The sequence below is a fragment of the Onychostruthus taczanowskii genome, unplaced genomic scaffold (assembly GCF_017590055.1).
Source record: "Onychostruthus taczanowskii isolate IOZ18803 unplaced genomic scaffold, ASM1759005v1 scaffold17, whole genome shotgun sequence".
NCBI classification, from domain to species: domain Eukaryota; kingdom Metazoa; phylum Chordata; class Aves; order Passeriformes; family Passeridae; genus Onychostruthus; species Onychostruthus taczanowskii.
This window is the reverse complement of record NW_024498906.1, coordinates 6,086,430-6,104,295: the sequence shown is the minus strand read 5'-3', so window position 1 is coordinate 6,104,295 and position 17,866 is coordinate 6,086,430. Positions and strand designations below refer to the sequence as shown.

Below are 17,866 nucleotides of genomic sequence, written 5' to 3'. Positions count from 1 at the left end.
ATAAATCTTAAAGCAGTGCACCTACTTGCTTCCAACATGCAATTTTGAAATTGCCAGAGTATAAATTACTCCTGATGGTGAACTGGAACCCTAAATTAAAGAAACACTTTTCAACATTTAAAACATTTCAACATTTAAACATTTAAAACATTCAACATTTAAAACAATCACCTGATCTTAAACATAACTTAAGGAAGTAAATTTTATGCTCAGGATTAGGCTCAGGATAGTTGTCAGAGCTTTATTTTAAAATAAAATAGAGCTTTATTTTAAAATAAAATATGTGAAAAAGTTTCATATTGTGAAAAAAAAAATTAAAATAGGAACATAAATAACCCAAATTAAGAAGAATGAACAAGATGAAACTCTGTCATCCAAGGCAGGAACTTACCACACTGGACATTTAAAAAGTAGAAAGTTTTCTTCTCCCATCTGTACAAGGCTTTCTTAAATTTATTTCCATACACATATATTTTAAAAACTGTACTTGCTAAAAGTTAATGTTCTTGTTACTATTTTTTCCTACCTGTCAGCTATGGTGTCAGAAACTATATGGATTTGTCTATTTTGTATAAGAAAATAAATATTCCAAATGATCTTCAGGACAGATTGCTCAGATTAACATTAACACTAAATGTTCTTTTGAACATTTTAATGAAGTTTAAAATAAATCTTGCATTTCCAGTAAGTTGCCAAGTACTGCAGGGAAGAAAATGTCCAAAAGCAAGTGTAAGATTAAAATTGTTGCTGAAGCTAGTACATGTTAGTAATTAAAAAAGACAGTTGGTTGCCTTTTTCATTTCCCTTTTTTTAAGCTTAAGAACCCACTCCTGCTGTGCAGAGTTAGAAGTCCATCCTGCTACCTCTTTTGTCATCAGTACTTTTGCATGCACATAAAGGCACAGATTTAACTCTTTGAGGCTATTGGAAATGCACACAAAGCTACAGGGCCCCAGATGTACAAACATGAAGTGCCTTGTAAGCAATAATTTCTTTATATCCTTGTCATATAAAGCTAAGCCTGCTTTAGACAATGAAGTAAGCTAAGTGATTTATGTGCTGGCCTCCATTTCTTATCTGCAACCTTACTGTGGTTTTCTGGGGGGGCTTTTATGCATTAAGTATTTTTTTTTTTTGTCTTGAATGCAGATCTTCTCCATAGAGGACAAACCTCAAAGATTGATAACAAATGCAATTTCTCGTAAAGCCCTTCTCTCTTCAACTATTCTGACTAAAATATGTTGAATTAATTTTCTGTTTTCCTAATTATTTTTTTCAATTCCATCCCCAAAGGGATACAAAGACAAAGAAAAATTAGTTTCTGCTGTGCTATTTAAGAGTGTAACTGCTATTGAACAGTGGCAAACAAAGTGGTCTGAGCAAGTGTGTATAAAAAAGTAGGATTAATAGTGGTAGGCTTTTAAAAGATCAAAACTTGACAAGACAAAATTGGTTATTTGACAGTTACAGAATTGGCAATTAAAAAGAACACAGCAAGTATCCCTTTTCTGAAGACAGGAACATGCATTGCTGTTTGATTAAAGCTGGCTTGTAGACTTTATACTTCATTCAGCCCTTGCCACTTTGTATAGAAAGGTCCACAAAAGAAATAGCTGTCCACTGAAGTTTGAAGGGTGAAGCAAGATGGAAGAAAAATTGTTTACAGTGAAACAAGAGGTCAGTAGAAGCTTAGTGGTTCTATTGTGAAACAAAAAGAAGTTAAATATCAGGAAGAATTGCCAGACAAGGTCTTTCTTATCAAGGTGTAAATAATTTTTCTTTCTGTAAAGGTGGTAATTGTTTGCTTATAGCATAGAATTATTCTGGTTGTTTTATGCTGTGATGGCACATCACAAGCTTTAGCTAATTTGCTTTTTGCCTTTCTCTCTGGTGTGAATTTACTGATATGCTGAGCTGTAGATTATATTGTCCAAAGGAGTCCATTTGGATATTTCAGTGTTATGCTTTATTTCTTCATCAGTTCTAAACTATCTTTCTTCTTCTTCTTCTCAATCCCTGTAGATATAGTAGACATCCACTACAACAACTTTGTTTTCCAGCCACCTAATCCTGGCCCAGAGCCTGTGCACCACATCATCACTCACTGTAGGGACCTCACACCTGAGGTGTGACTCTTCCACCTGGCCTGCCCTGCCTGTCCCTCCTGAGCAGCCTGGAGTTCTTCAGCTCAGAACTCCAGTCCTGGGGAATTTACCTTAGTGAAAAAAAATCACAAGCCAGTGGTACCAAGAACAACAGAATTTTGCCTATCTCAGACTGTGCTTGGAAGCTTTTTAAGGTAGAAATTATTTTCTTTCTCAGTTATGTTTCTTTAGGAAATTATTAGAAAATCACTGAGCAAAGAAGCTTAAGGACATCTTCACTGCAACTTATCAGAAAAAAAAACCCAAACAAACCAAAAACCCCAACAATACCTACTCCTATATGTACTTGCATCTTTCTGAAAGGAATTTTCCTTTTTTTTTGGAGGGACAGGGATAGCCAAACTTCTCTTCATGAGCAGTTGCAGAAAGGCATGCTGGTGAAGTGGAAGTGTTATTTTTCTGATGTAACATCCTCAGTGGTCTTAATTTTCTGTTTTTATAAATTCCAGAAAATTTTATTAATGACTAATGAATGCTATGAGCCAAACACAATGCTGGTCTTAATCATTAAATATTTCAAGTTGAGATCTGTGTTATAGGGTCCTGTAACTTCAGTGACAATTTACATATTAGTAGTAATTTTAACATTTTTTTCAATCATAGGTGAAAGAAATCTCACTAATGAAACCAATCAGTGTCTCTTGCTGTTTATTTGGTTTATAAAAGATGAAAATTTGTAAAAAAAAATTCTAAAGCATTCTTCAGATTTTCTTTTAGAGATTATTGTTAAAGGAAATTTGAATTTTGTTCCATGTTCCCTTTCCTGATACCTTGAGAGGCTACCTAGAAGAGAAGCTAGACAGCGTTAAAGGAATAAAGTAGGTATTTATTAAAAGGCCTTCAAAGGATACACCTTGAGCAGTGCAAGAGCCTGGCTGTGACTCCACCAAGATGGACCCAAGATGGACTTCAGGTCATGATTTTCACACTTTTATAAGTTTTGGTCTGTTTACATGTTGGGTCCAATTACAGCTTCAGGTTATGAAATCCCATCCTCACAGACTGATCTCCTCAATTCTCCCTTGTTTGTACTTTTTGGGCCAGAATCTGCAAGAGTGTCCTTGGTTCTCAGGCTGGAAAAGGATTGTTTTGTCTGACTAAACTGTGAGGAGAACTTGCTAACACTTCATATGAAGTTCAGAGTCACAGACTAATGCAGTACAGAATCTGGAAAATGTGAAAGCTAAAACTTACGGCATCACTCCAAGTCAGTCATTCATAAAATGTTCCTATTTTATTCTGGATGGGAATTTCAAGTATAACTTCAAATGAAACTCAGTTTCTAGGTCTGAGGTACCCCAAGAGTCAGTTAAAAAGAACTACTACACAGCAGTCTAGTAATTTCCCTCTCTTCCTTTTGGGTTGTATTTGTGTTGGGTTGTTGGTCTTTTTTTTATATCCTAGGAATCAGTAATAACTTCAAATACCTTCATTTAAGTCTCAGCTTGTAAAAAAATAGTAGCAATTTTAATTAACTTTTTAAAAGAAAGATCTGCATGAATTTTGGCTTTTTACAATAGGATATAACTGAGCCATTGACTCGCTAGCTGTCAGGGTGCTCTTTGTAATTTTCAGGAAGGAACTAAAAGTAAAATGCCTCAGGTTAATTCCAAGTCAAAGAGAATTTCAAAAGTCTGAATTTTTCTTGAAACAAAGTTGCTGAGGTTTTACCACTCATTGTCAGAAATCATTCTAATGCTGTAACTGCAGCATTCCAATTGCTGTATTTATTTCCCCATGACTTTCAGGGAATACAGTCACACAATAATGTTGACATTAAATAACTGAGAAATGGTATTTGGACTAATTGTACTCTTTAAACAAAGATGACATGCAAAGTCAGATTATACAGAACAATAAATGTAAAGGAGACTAAAATGTTTATTGTCCCTCTTTTGAGAGGACCAGCAATGGAATTTATAGAAGTCTATTTTCTATTTTAAAGGAATTAGACCCAAGACTTTTCTGGGTTATCCAGGGATAAAAGAGATCTCCTTGGTTTAAGCTGGCATTGCCCTGCAGGAGACCTGAAGGATGACTTGCACAGGTCCTGATGGTGTTCTCCTCTGTAATAGGCAGCCTACAGCTGCACATCCAGGGAGAGCTCAAGTTTTGGAATTACTACAAAGGTAGAACTAGACATATTGCAATAGCAGGCAGAGTACTGCCTCTCTTCTAAAGCAAGCCTTTTGTGCTGGGGGGAGTTTGTCAGATAGATTTAGTCCCTGAGGGACTGCTTTGAACAGCAGGGAAAAGTTGTTCCATCCAGTTTCACAGTTCCTTCAAGGAGCTCTCTTTTAGCTACAGAAGCCTGGCTTCACTGTTTAGTGCCCATCAAACATTTTCCTTCCTGCTCTTGTATCCTTTTGAGCAGACCCTTAATCCTTCTGATTTTATAGTTTTCACAACAGAGATTAAAGCAGCACTGATTGATAGAAAGCTAATCCTGGGCAATGGTTACTTTTCTATCCCTCAATTTGGGATGCTGTCTTCGGGTCTTAGGGATCACCTGCTGTTGTTGGTAAATCAGCGCAGCCTGTGCTTCAAAGCTCACATCCCATCTGCATAGAGCTTGGTGTTGTGCTGAACAGACTGTGTGTCTGATTCTTGGAATTAACTGTGACAGCAAGATCATTTTGGCAGATGGTTGCTGTGGCATGTGTATAGGTATATTTGAAGGATGATGGTGTTATTCTATTTCCTGATGATCATACCTTTGCTTATGAAAAAATGTTTCCTTTTGCCTCTTTTGGTTTGTTGTTGTTTTTTTGGTGTTTTGGGTTTTTTAAAATATGCAAATATATGAATTGTAAAGTCATTCCTTGGTTGTTCTTTCTTTTTTCATTTCCTTTAATCTAAGATAACTTCTGCATTCCAAGCATGTCCTTTGGCAAGTAAATGAATGTACAAAGAGGAAATGTAAAAGGTTTGCCATATTTCCTTTTTTATCAGCTCCTAAAATTTCCTCCTACAGACTATTTTATTTCATTTTGTTTCTTATAAGGCTGCATTCCCTTGAGATATTGTTTAAGCAGCAACTCATGTCTGTCCTCAGTTGCGTGTGCCCTGGGCAAACAGATGCAATTGCTGAATAACAGGCATCAGAACTCTGAGTGTCAGTGTTTGGTTTTCAGGCTTTCAGCAAGATTGGGAAGAAAGGGAACACAAAGCTCCACTGGGAAACTGAGCATCAGTATTTCATTTAGTGGTACAGTTAGATTATGAAGCACTGTGTGTGAAATGGTGGTTTTTTTCAGAAAACTCACTGATGTGGAAAGGGAATTCTGAATTTTATTTATTACCAAGTCCAATGTATAAAAGCTGTTTGAATATTACAGACAAATTCTCAAATTTGAATTTCAGGTCAAGCTTTTTTTTTTTTTCCTCAATTTTGTAAAAAGTACTGTGGTAACGGAGGTGAGATAAATAAGCAAGTTTCCTTTTCCAGGAAGCTTCTCTCTTATAAGGTTGGTCAGTCATGAAGTTTTCTCACAGCTAAAAGAGGAAGGTAAGCTTTTCTGCACAGACAGAGGTTTTTGTATTAACGTGAATGAGCTTAATTTCAGTTTAACACAATAGACATTTCAGATAAAAACAGTGTATCTGAAAGGAAGTTTTAATCTCAATGAGACCAACCACGGAATGAGTGCATGATGCAGGTGCATTATTATCCCTTGTTCAGCGAGTATTTACTGAATAGCAACATTACTGTCAGTTATGAATAGGTCTATGCCATGAGAATTCTTTCTACACAACATTGATTATATGTCAAATAGGTGTAGATAGAAGATAATAAGTGGCATTACACTGAATAGAGTAATAGTGACTATTACTATGAGTGCCTTGAGGAATATTACGTTCATCCTTTTTCAGCCATAGTTTGCCTAATTTCATCTTTTAAACCTCTGGGATTTCTTATGCTCATTTCACTGGGTATGAAATTTCATAAACTACTTCTGGATATAAGTAATATTTTTACCTCTCTCTCTCTATCTCTTCCCTCACCTCTAGCCTGGAATTCCTGTTATTAGGAATTCATATGCAGATATCAGCATGTAATTGTTATGGGAATTATTTTACACCACTTCCAATAAGATAGGAAATGTATCTTTTTTTTTCAAAGATACAAAACATATCATGTGTCTCTTCTTTTGTGCTTAACTTTCTGGGCTTAAAATCCATACACAGGTCTTTTTAATTCTCTCACAAAAGCAATGATGATACTTCAAAGAGGATTATAGGAAAAAAGAGATCTTATTTCCATAGGGAACATGTAACTTCTGGGTTTGTTTCTGTGAGCAAACTGTACTCCCTGACACAAAGGTAGAAACTATCCCTCTGTGATCACTCACATATTACACAGTAACTCAGATACCCCTGGTATCATTTCCTCACATTCCTTTTTAATTAACTTTTTTAGGTATGAAAGTATTTTGAATTAGTGGGTATTAAAATTTGCAGAGTTTTCTAAAAATCAGAACATGATATAGTGCAATTGACAACTTTGTGAGAACAGCAATTGCTGTGGATGCAATATGAACAAAGTTAAAAAGTTGCTTTATCAGCAGAGTAGAAATAGTTGGTGTTAATCCCAAGGGAATGAAAAGAAGGTTTTTTCCCTAAAAGTGATGCTTCTTGCTCTGAGCTTGATACACACAGATGTGAGAACTAATAAGTGTGTGTATGGGTTTTATGTGGCCAGGTTTTGGTAGCAGGGGAGTTATAAGGTGGCTTCCATAAGGGTTGATTTAGACTGGAGATGAGGAAGAATCTTTTGCAATGAGGGTGTTAAAACACTGGGAAAGGTTGCCCTGAGAGGTACTGGAAGCCCCAGTCATGGAAACATCCAGGGTGAGGCTTAACAGGGCTCTGAGCATCCTCCTATAGGTGAAGATACTGCTGCTCATTGTGTGAGGGTTGGACTAGATGGTCTCCAAAGCTCTCCTCCAACCCAAGCCATTTTATGATTTCATGAAAGAGTGGGAGGAAGATGTTTTAATAGCTGAATTTATGTCTTATTATCCTAATCTGATTTGACTGGTAATAAATTAAACTAATTTTCCCTTGCCAAGTCTGTTTTACCCATGATGGTAACTGGTGAGGGATCTCTCCCTGTCCTTACCTTCATCCAGGAGCCTTTTGCTTTATCTTCTCCCCCCCAGCCAGCTGAGGAGGGCACCTGGCATCCAGAAAGGGTCAACCATCACAGTGTGCATGAGCAAGATGTATTTTTCTCAGAATTTAATTAAGTATGGGGCTTGTTTGTTTGTTATTAATGTGTGTTGGTTTTGTTCTGATTGAATCTGAAGAGAATCGGGGGGGGGACCATTTTCAGATGGCTGCAGTTCTGTTTTAACTGAACTTATCCTGCTTCTCCTGCCTCCTGTCAGCAGGGTTCATACAAAAGCAAGTGTTGGTATCTTTGGGTGTGTCACACAAATGCCTTTCAGAAGCCTCTTGTATATAGTTGCTGCAAAAGCTACTGTGGGAGTAAAGCAGTTATGGCCAGCTAGGTTTCCACAATAAGTGTCCTTTTCATTTAATTTTCTTTTTCATTAAAATACGACTTTGTCTCTTGAGAAGGAGTTAGCATTCATTATGAACAATAAACTGACAGTCAGTTCTTTTTTGTTGCAATCTGATGCGTTGTTTTTGACAGTGTCATTTCCAAGATTGCCTGTGGTACTATGCAGTGTTCTTCAGCACACTTTTTGGCTTTGGGTGGTGTAACTAATGTGGCTGGACTGCATGTTTGAGCAAAGTCTTCAGCTTTCTGAGCTACTTGAGCTCTGCTTCCAAGTGTATTCCTGAATTTTATGTATATGTGAGACCTTAGGTTATTTTATGAACTGTTTTCTGAAGAAGTATTTCACAGTCATGTGTTTGTGTTACATTTAGTGTATCATTGAGACCAATGGAAAAAAAAAATCCTAAACTTCTGGATATGAGAGTGAAGTCAAGTACTTGCAGTGTCCTGTGTCAGCAATTTATAAAGTATTTGATAAGTAATCTTGACCAAAGAGCCATAAAAGCAATTCCGGGGTATAAACCTGGGACTGGATGGAATACTTTGGAGTGACAGTAGGTGAAGAGGCATATTTGATCTCTACAGAAACCTCAGTAGGAGCATATGAATTTCCTGCAGCATTTAAGATCTGCCTGATATAGTGACTTACTGACAAGAGTGAAATCTGTCTTCTGAGAGCATATCTAAGCTTTATGAATTCTTATTTAAGTTTAAAGAGGAAGAGTCAGATTCTGGATGGGAAGGGTGCTTTTTGTTTCTTTGTTTGTTTGTTTAATTTCACATGTATTTGCTCTATTACCTCCATTACTGTATGCTCACCTCTGTTCCTTCATTAGTACCAAGTATACTTTAAAAGTGTGCATTTCATTTTTCTTATCACCTTGCCTTTGAGTCTTGGAGCTGGTTTTCTTATCTGGATCTAGATGAAAATACTAACGTGACTTCACTAGTATGATTTCTGAATTAAAATAATTTAGTTTTTATTACGATAATGGAATTATTTTTATTTTATTGGAATGAAGGGAAGATAGAAGGAACAAGTGTATTTCTTTTCAATTGGTGGATTTGAGAAACTCAGTGATTCAACTTAATTAATTTTTTTAATGTCAAACTGAAAAACATGAACAGAAGTTAGTTTTCACCCCCAAGCAACTTGTCTCCTAAAAAAAATATGTTAAGACACAACTTTATCTCATGTCAGATTTTCCTGGTGATATCATTATTTTTTTCAGTGACATTTGCCATTTTAACCTGATACTGCATTTACTGTGGGAGTACATGCATCTTGCTAGTAAATCCAAGAAAATACCAAATAATTATTTTCAGAATGTAAATCTTATTCAGAGACCCCTTGATACAGGAGTTATGTTCAATTTTGCTTTTGAATTCTGGCTGCAGCAAAACATGGTTAGACTGCCACAGAGAGACCAATCAATATGATAGTTAAAGTTGCTATTTTGAAGGATATTGTTAAAAATTAATTCTTTTTTCTGGTTCTGAACTTTTGCCAGTTATTTGCTTTTTTCAAGACAGTCAACATACATTATTAAAGCACCTAAAATAAATCATGCAGAACATGATTCTGATGTAGTTCAGCTTATTGAGAAAAACATAAAGCTATGGAACTTCTTAGAGCTGAAAACTAATGAGGATGGACCTTTCTGTCAAATTCCTCCCCAGTGCAGCTCTCTAGTACAGCAGCAGTCGGAATGTTTGAACACCTCAGAGGGCAGGGTAGCAACAAGTCAACATTTTAATTCATTTAATTAATTTTACCCATTTTAATTTAGCTGTTGAGTTTGGGGTATTGACGCAGTACAGGTTTAAAGGTGGAAGTCATGGTGTTGTGGTCAGAGTTGGTGTGAGCAGGAGGATTTGGGGTTTGAGGGTCAGAAGGGAAAGCCCAAGGAGGGAGGTGGTGGCATCACCTTCCCCACAGGATGCTGCAGTTGGTGGCAGCTCCTCTCTGCAGCCACCCTGGTCCTGAGCCTGACAGCTCCTTCTATTGCTGTGCCAGCCCCCTTGGCAGCAGCTCTTCAGGGCTGCCTGAGCCTGTGTTGCATTTAGAGGGGAGTCCATTTACACAGGGAGAGGCCGTAAGTGGTGACTTTGGCCTGTTGGCTTCTCACTGAGTGTTTAGACCCGTGGTGCCCCTCACACTGAGCAGGCTTGCAGTTAAAACATCAGCAGTGAGATAAAACCAGCTTTCCTCGTGGCAGTTTAAACCCAGGTCATGTTAATGAGTAAACCAACCAACACTTGGTGAATTCTGTCTTGTTGTGACAGGAACAGCCAACATCAATTGTTGGAGTGACTTTGATAACACTTGACTGCTGCTCAGCAGCTTTCTCTCTGGGGAAGCGTTGCTGGCATCTCTTGCTTAAAGCCTAGGAAGTCAGAAGATCCTGAGGCCACCCTAGCATGACCTGAATTTCCACTGAAAATCAAAATAAAGTGTTCTTTTGCCCTTTATGCTGCCCAAGTGCCTGCCTTTCCTGGCCCTTTCTCAGGGCAGCTCTAGTAGGGGGGATTTGACACAAGTAGTGCAGAAGCACTGGAGCTTTTCCCATGTTGCCTCTTGCATAATGCCCACCAATAAACCTGTCCTTGATTGAGAACAGTTAATTGCAGTGGATCTTGTATGCTCTTAGAGAAGAACACTTGAAATAGTATAAATTCCTAACTGAAACCTAATCACCTACAGAACAATAAAAATTCCTTCTAAAAGGAGTCCTAAAGCCATAATAGTTATTGTTCTCCTTGATCCACTTGTTGTAATGTGCAACATATGAGGCCTCTAGTTTCTGCTTTATGGTTTGGGTTGTTCTCTTTTAAAAAGATTTTGTGGTTTTTTAATTAATTGGGAATTGTGTTGTGGAACTGATGTATCAATTTTTTTTTTTCAGACATCAATGATGGTAGCAACAAAAACTTTAAATGTCAGGATAATTTTTTTAAAAAGAAAAGAAGATTGCAAAAAATTATTTGTAATGGAAGAAATTAGGATAATGCTTTGAACAGAAATAATTTCTTTTAAGTATAAAATGCCTTCAATTTTTGTTTTAAAAGGTTCTGAAAGAGGACTGTATATGTTCATGTATTTAGGGAAGGATGAATGGGTGTATGAGTATCATAGGTGCTAAAACATGAGATACCTTATTGTTACATGTTGGTGTACTGTGAAACAAATATTTCTTTATGTACAAATATTTTTTCTTCTAGAAAAGGTAATTTGTAATTAATAGATATCAGATATTTTTCACTATTGGTTGGTAAAAGAAGAAAAAAACCTGTCCTTTTGTCTTCCATAAGATTTTTTTTTTTCCTCCAGATCTAGAGATAGTTTTCAACCTCTCCAGGTATGTGTTATAAAAGGAAATCAATATTAATTTGAAGTGCTGGAATGTCAGCAGAACTAAGAGGGGTAAATGCTCTGCAAACTATGCAACAGGATTTTAGGACCATGCATGAGTAAGTGGAAGTAAATGTTCCTGTAGAGGAAGACACTCTTTGTGCTGTTACTGTTTGATTTCTGGAAAGCAAGGAGAGGAAAAATTAGACATACTGAAAGTAACAGCATAATTATTTTGCTGCAGGAAGGTTGTCAAAAGATTGACAGGGTGAGTGTGCTGACAGCATGTGCAGGTGGAGTGGGATCAACATTCATTGAAGTATGGGGGTTGGGATGTGCTTATTTGGTGGGAGCAGACCTCCTTCTAAAACCCAGAAAACTCTGCTGGTTTGTAATGGGCCTTATGGTTCTGCTTTCAGAAAATCATGTGTATGATTCTATGCACATTTATGCTGTTTCCCTCCTACTCACTCTAATCTCAAATACAGATTTCAAAGGCAGATAGCTGAGCCCATTCTTAGACATCTCAGTAGAGGTGGCTGATTTTCTGACACATAGAACACTTGCAACTCCTACTTGAAAAATGTGCTTTGTTTGCCTTGTTGGATTGCCTTGCCTGAAAGAGAGTACAGGCTATGTTAATAAAATACATATTTATATTTTACACCATACAGTAAAATTCTTCATTTCTGTGTCTACAAGGAATTTTCTTCATTAGTGTAACCTCAGACTAACATGCTTTGTAGCTATGATATATGGAAAATCCTTTGCTGGGATTTTTCCTCTCCTGAGAAGCTGAGGAGCCTCAGGAGAGAAATGTAAACAATTACTATCTGCTGCTGTGGAATGCAACAGGTGCATCTGTGATTGGTCCATGTGGATTGTTTTCCATTGATGACCAATCACAGCCACCTGTGCCAAGGCTGTGAGCAGTCACAGGATTTTTGTTATTCTGTTCTGTTCATTCTTGTTGAGCCTTCTGATCTCTCTGTTCTTTTAGTATAGTCTTAATGTAGCATTTTAATATGATATCTAACATAATAAATCAGCCTTCTGAAATGGAGTCAAGCCTCGTGTCTCCACACACGGAGAGGAATCGTCAACAGTGTTTCTTTCTATTCAGGGTTTCCATCCTTGGTATAATGACAAGAAAAGTAGACAGTGAAAATAATGATTTCCATTGAAGTCACTATTATCAGAATAGGATATATTCTTTAGACAAGGATCAAATCCTAAATGAAACTGTAAATGAGGAAAGATTTCTTTAAACATTTGTTTCTTTATTTTATATATTTATTCATATTTTTGTTACATGTAGATGAAAGCAGGAGTTTTCTCAGTCTTCAGAAAGCATATCCAAGAAGTCACAAATTCCTTCCAAACACATGAAATTAGCTAATAATTGAATACAAATTAATTGCTAGAGGTCTCAAAAAATTTATTTGGAGAAATATAAGACCTCGTGCTATGGGCAAAAGGTCAGGTCTGTGAATAAATATCTGCACACTAAGACAAGTATATATTCAAATGATTGTGTTAGTGCTCTTAAACAGTTACTATTCCAAAGCTGAGGCAGCCCAATGTAAATGAAATCAAGAAGCCCACACTGCATTTGCAGTTACTGTCAGCAAGAGATTGCTGCATCCTTAGATGCACCATGAAGTCCCTTGCAATCTGAATATAACCCAAATTGAAGTCTCTTTTGCCTGTTTATAAAAATAATATTTTCTGAAAACACTGCCCAACTTGCTAAAGAAAGCTTTTTTTAATCTTCTGTTAGATGAAAGAAGCATTTTAATATGAAGTTTGGTTACATCTTTATTCTGGGACTTGCAGAATTTTAAACCCTAACAATGACATGCAACATACACAGATTGCTTTCTCTAGGGCAAAGTTATACATTTGGCTTCCATTCATCAGCACTTGATTCTCTTTTGGAGGACTAGCTCTTACCCTTTTTTATCTTGAAAAATGTGTTGGGAAACCAGAAATGCCTTAATTATATTCATAAGCTTATCTTCACAATGGAAAAGACCTTTTTATCGTTCTTTTTAATCAAGTCATTAGCATGAAACTCAGAGATGTAATCATACCAGACTGGAATTGGGGTCATGCCATAGGCCAGCTGAATAGGAGGCTTCTTGGCATGGTGATGTATAGCCATTTCACAACAATGCTTTTAACTCAGTAAGTCTGCCCTTTAATTATATTTTAAATCTCATTCGAGAAGTTTTTATCATTATGTAAATTGTTCAGTGAATGGTCTCATTCTAAAGACTCAATAAAAGTTTTGCTTATGGACTGGGAGAGAAAATTACTTAAAAGCTTGATGGGGGAGTGGGGAGCATCAAAGAAGGGAAAAAAACCAAAAAGCAAATCCAACAACTAGTTTTTAAAATAACTATGACATTTAAAAGAGAGAACTTCCAAGGGACCAGAAATGCCTAGCAAATCAGCACAACTGCTTTGTTCCATCATTAATCTAAATCATAGCATCTTCAGATACAAATGTTCTCTTTCAAAAAATTTTGCATTTCTTTCTATTCCAATGGTAGCAAAAAGCTCACAAGGAGAGACTGCTGTAAAGCCTAGTGCAAACTGACTTCTGCTCCCAAAAACAAAAGAAACAGATCAAGTGCACCTTGCCCTGAATCTATCATTCAGGGGCTTAAAATGCATTTGATTTGCTGTGCCCTTAATTCAACATCTCCAGAACTGTAACACTCACAAAACTATCCCTCTGTCTAGCAGACAGGAGGCTAAGCTGTGATCCTGAGAGTGGTGCATGTGCATGGATTTCTGTGCCTCCCAAGGCTGCTGGAGTATGCCAGGGCACTGATAAAATGTCTCAAACTCTCTGAACCCTCACACGGAGTTTATGCTTTAGGCAGAATCAGAAATTTAGAGGAGTTTAGATGTAATTAAATGAAATCAAGTGGGATAATTAATTTGAAATCCAATTGCTAAACTGCTAAGATGTGCTTTACAGAGCTGCAAATAGAGGAGAACTAGGGTCCTTTAATTTCTTTAAATTATTGCATAATTAATTTTTTCTACCTTGTATAAAAGATAAATGTTTTGTCATCTGCACTGCACTGATTTCCATATTTTCCATGACTCACCTATACTCCAAGACAAAGAACAAATTTCTTCTTTCTAGGGCTTCATTTTACTTCCAGACTATCAGTCCCTCTCTGGTGTATTGCCAAAATAATGGCAGATTTTGACATGTGTCATGTCCTTTATATGTCATGTCTATATATTGCATGTGGGATATGAAGGATGCTGACACTGATTAATTGTTTCTGCTAAGGTACCTCAAACCACATTGAGTTCTTGCAGGACTAGCTGGGCTGGGTGGAAGCTGACAGAGCTTTGAATGCATTGGATTTCACAGCAAGAGCTCAGCTGTGCTCAGCAGGGCTCTGTGTAAAATAAAACCTGTGGAGCCACAGGTGAATTTCTTCTGCCTACCAAAAGAAAGAGGGCAGTGAGGATCTGTGCATTCCATGGAGAATGGGAGCAGGAATGCCATGGAGGAACTGAACTGGGCAAGTGAGGAACACACCCATCCCCTAGCTTTTTGGCAGCATTGGGTGTGCTCATTTACCATGCTAGTGTACTTCTCTGAAATCTTGTGTAGCAGTTGCAAGAGCTCAGGACAAAAGTGAAACAGCCAGAGCAACTTTCCTCACCCTGTTTTGCCCAACAAGATTGTTTTCCTCAAGGCAAAATGCATTTCATCTCTCTATCACCCTAGTTCTGTGTCTTAGCTGCACACTTATTCTATAGAATAAAATAATGTAAGCACACATTTTTAAATGTGTAGAAACCTCTAATACAAGTTCAGTTCAGTTTTTACAAACAAGTATTATGGTGCCTTTTGTCATTTAACTGTATAGTTCATCTTGATAAAGGAGGACTTCACTCAGCACCTAATGGAGTTGTTCTTTCCAGGCAGTTCAGCTCACTCTAGGCAGTAACTTGTGATGAAAAAGATGCTTTTCATTTTGCTCTCTGCTCTTTTTAAGAGCAGATAGCCAATCTTTTTTCAGCACAGTCTCAGTAATAAACACTACAGCAAAATGCAGCATACACTCCAACTGTAACTCAGTAGAATTATACCAGGATTGATTTTTTTTATCCTCTGTAGTCTTTTAATGTGTTTGAACACATCGGAAAATATGAAAGTGAAATAAATAATATATGTTTTGTCTATATGCTGTGCTTCTTGATATGACATGTAATGGCAGCATGCTTTTGCAAATATTTTAGCAATTTTTGAGATTAAATAGCTCTTCCTGCTATACTGTTGTCAAGAGAAAGAATAATTGTGTTTTTCGAACATGAATTTATTTCTTTCAGAAAACAAATAAAAGGTGTATAGATCTTTTTCTTATATGTTCTCTGCTTCTCTTGGGATCTCTAAGTGTCACAAAGAAAGGTTCTGAAATGCACCAGCCTAAATGGAGAAAATATCATTGTTGTTGTCTTACTTCTTTGTCAGTGTAGGCTTCCTGCATAGCTGCAGTAAACTGCTTTTGGAAGCATTAGAAGCAGTGCAGTATACACAAGTAATTTGGAATAATGAAAACTCAGTCTTGAATATTAAGCTTTTGATAAGAATACTTCACTTTTCATGCTCATTGTCCACTTAACTGTCCAGATGTGTTGTGATACTATGTGGTATTCTGAAATAAAAAGGGATGTGGTTTGCTTTTATTTTCTGAATTATGTAAGTGTCTGGAGAAATAAATAAAAGGTGTAGACTATAAGACACATTTTCTAAACATGAGAAAAATGTGGAAAGGTTTTTTTTCCTTCAATTTTGTCTTATATATTGCTATGAGTGTATGTGTGGTGAAACACCAAGAGGGCATGGATTTGACAGCTTCCTACTGTGAATGGTTATTCAACATGTTTTATGGCACATGTTCTTGCCAAGGAAAAGGAACAAGCTTGTAAGTTTGGTATTTCCATCACTACCCTGAAAACTTAAGAATTTTGTGTAGGTAGTGCATGTAATTCTTTCATCCATTAATGGATTTATTGTTTATTAAATGTAGGAGGACCTTAGAACTATATAGACATTAACAGTTAACTTTTTTTTTCTGTGGACTTTACCCTTTCTTACACGTTATTTCAGCTGTTTAGATCAGTACTGTTATACTTCACCTAGTTTAAATGGTATCTCCAAATACATTCATGGAAAGAAAGAAATTTGGTAATAGAGTATTCTTCATTCAAGTAAACAAAAATGAAGTATCACAGCTGGAAGTTGAAGCTAGCAACATTCAGACTTGAAATAAAATAATATTACTTATTTGAAATAAAATTTTCAAGTAAGGACATTCATACCTGGAATATTGTACATTTTTATGTAATTTAATAATGCCATTTTTAAAATATAGATTTTCTTAACAACAATAAATAAATATGTTTATAATACAGTTGCATTCTGCAGAGTTACCTCTGATGTACATCAAACTCATTCCTAAGTACTTTACTGCTTGAATGACAATAGATAAGTAAAATAGCGATTCTTGGAGAAGGATTCTTACTCTGTACCAAAGATGTTGCTAGCCCTCCTTAAAACTTCCTCAAATATTATAATGGTCATTGCTGTGAAAGGTATCCATTTAAGGACATTTAGAACAGCAGTAGGTGAGCAAGGGCAATCTACTCATGATTCAGTGCAGGTAACATTGCACTTAAAATATCAAATAAAACCAATTCAATTAAGAACACACCAAGTAGACAGATTGTGTGCTCCTCTCTTTCAAAGTCATTCTTCTGAAGAAAATTGCAACAAATTTCCATTGGGGACTCTCTGTGATGCTTAGTTAGTGCTGGGTCTTGTTCTCAAATGCCATAAATCATTTCCTCTTCCCCACTTTATCTTTAGCACTCCCATTTCAGGCAGCAAGAAACAACCACCAGAAATCTTAGTGCTCCAGCATCTCAGGAGAAAATGTGGAGCTTTATTCATGATTCAGTATTTCTTTGTGTCTTTGTGTGCTTCTTTGTTTGAAAGTAAAAGTACTTTTGTGCAAATGTGGCTGCATATAAAGTACATGTGCGCTCATTCATGTACGTGTTGGAATTATTATTATTATTATTTTTATTCCATTTAATGACCTTGATTCAACCACTGTTCTCTGCAAATGAATCTGACCTTGTGGAGCTGCAGCATGCAAACGTCTTGGGGAAGGGCAGCCAGCATACAAAGGCTGCATTGAGTGTGTGGGCAGGCAGGAATGCTGGTACCAGGCAGCTCTCTAAAGAATGTTCTTTTGGCAGAAACAGCCGTGCTAAAAATGAGGGGGAAAAAATGAATTCAAAATTTAGAGCTGGCCTGCAGTTACGAGGCGATAAGAAAAGTTGGCTGTTCAACATGAGCTGCCAGTTGCATATTCCAGGTCCTTGCTATTCTCAGGCCCTCCTACAGCCGTGGCCCCAACCAGTGTTTTGATACAGCACAAAGTGGCTGTTTATTGCTATTGACTGCTGGGGCCTGTGCTCCAAAATGCATTCTGTCAACAGAATCTAAGTGAACTTGGCATTTTAAAGCCTGGCTGCTGCAGACTCCTAGATTCCTTGGAATTGCCATGCAGCAGGACCAGTGTTGCAGTCCCCAGCTCAAACTGAAAATGTTGCACAGGAAGACGTATCATGTGCAGGTCAGATTTACCTGAGATCCTGAGGGTTTTGTGGTGCTTTGCTTTTCCCACATCAGCACATTTAATATATCTTATCCTTGCTTTGTTGCCTGTCAAAGGCTACAACTTTGGCTTTCTAAATTTTGTTTGGGATGCTTCATAT

General features: G+C 36.9%; 1 protein-coding gene across 8 annotated transcripts in view; it reads left to right on the top strand.

Moving 5' to 3' along the window:
* Positions 1–17,866, top strand: part of DMD (dystrophin) — a 1,147,932-nt gene that overhangs the window by 936,593 nt on the left and 193,473 nt on the right. The window lies entirely within an intron of this gene.